Genomic DNA, 862 nt, shown 5'->3' on the forward strand with positions numbered 1-862 from the left:
AGACTGAAGCCCTGAACCAGCAAGAGATACAGTACCTGAGGGACTGCAGTGCCTTGAAACGTCAAGAACTGGAATTGTTTGATGAGCTGAGGAACTTGGAGAACCAGCTGAAATATACCCAGATCCACTTGGACCAAGTGGCAAAAACCAATCTCTTCAATATGACATTTGATATCCAGTATGAAGGCCCTTTGGACATCATCAATAACTTCAAATTGGGCTGCCTCCTCACTGTCTCCGTAAGCTGGAATGAAATCAGCGCTGCCTGGGGGCAGACAGCTCTACTGCTCCTTGTCCTTTCCAAGAAAATGGGACTGGAATTTCAGAGATATCAACTTATCCCCTGTGGAAACCATTCCTATCTGAAGTCTCTAACAGATGACTCTGTTGAACTGTCTTTGTTTTGTTTTGAGGGGCAGAGTGTCTTCTTGGATAAGTTTGACCTTGCAATGGTGGCTTTCTGGACTGTTTGCAGCAATTCAAGGAAGAGGCTGAGAAAGTGGGTCTCTGCCTGCCCTACAGGATCAATGTGGAGAGGGGACAGAAGGAAGACCTTGGAGATGGTGTTGAATGCTATTGCATCAGAACCTTCTTGAACACCAAGGAGCAGTGGACAAAGACACTCAAATTCATGCTTGTAAACTTGTAGTGGGCTCTTGTTTGGTCTCCTTAGGGTAATGTCAAAGCCAAGTTGTTTGTTCCTTCCATGAAGGGGAGGGAAATTTTTGCTTAAAAATTGTTCATTTGTGAAAATATCATCAATTGTAAATCTAAGAATTCAAATGTTCATAATTTTTTTTAAATGGTCACAAAAGGTCTTAATACCTTTATAATAATTAACCACTTGAAAGCCAGTTGCCAT

General features: G+C 42.2%; 1 pseudogene; it reads left to right on the top strand.

The window, feature by feature from the left end:
- Positions 1-2: 2 nt before the first annotated feature.
- LOC102830918 lies at positions 3-673 on the top strand (annotated as a pseudogene).
- Positions 674-862: the final 189 nt, after the last annotated feature.

The sequence above is a fragment of the Chrysochloris asiatica genome, unplaced genomic scaffold, assembly GCF_000296735.1.
Source record: "Chrysochloris asiatica unplaced genomic scaffold, ChrAsi1.0 scaffold00024, whole genome shotgun sequence".
Classification (NCBI taxonomy): domain Eukaryota; kingdom Metazoa; phylum Chordata; class Mammalia; order Afrosoricida; family Chrysochloridae; genus Chrysochloris; species Chrysochloris asiatica.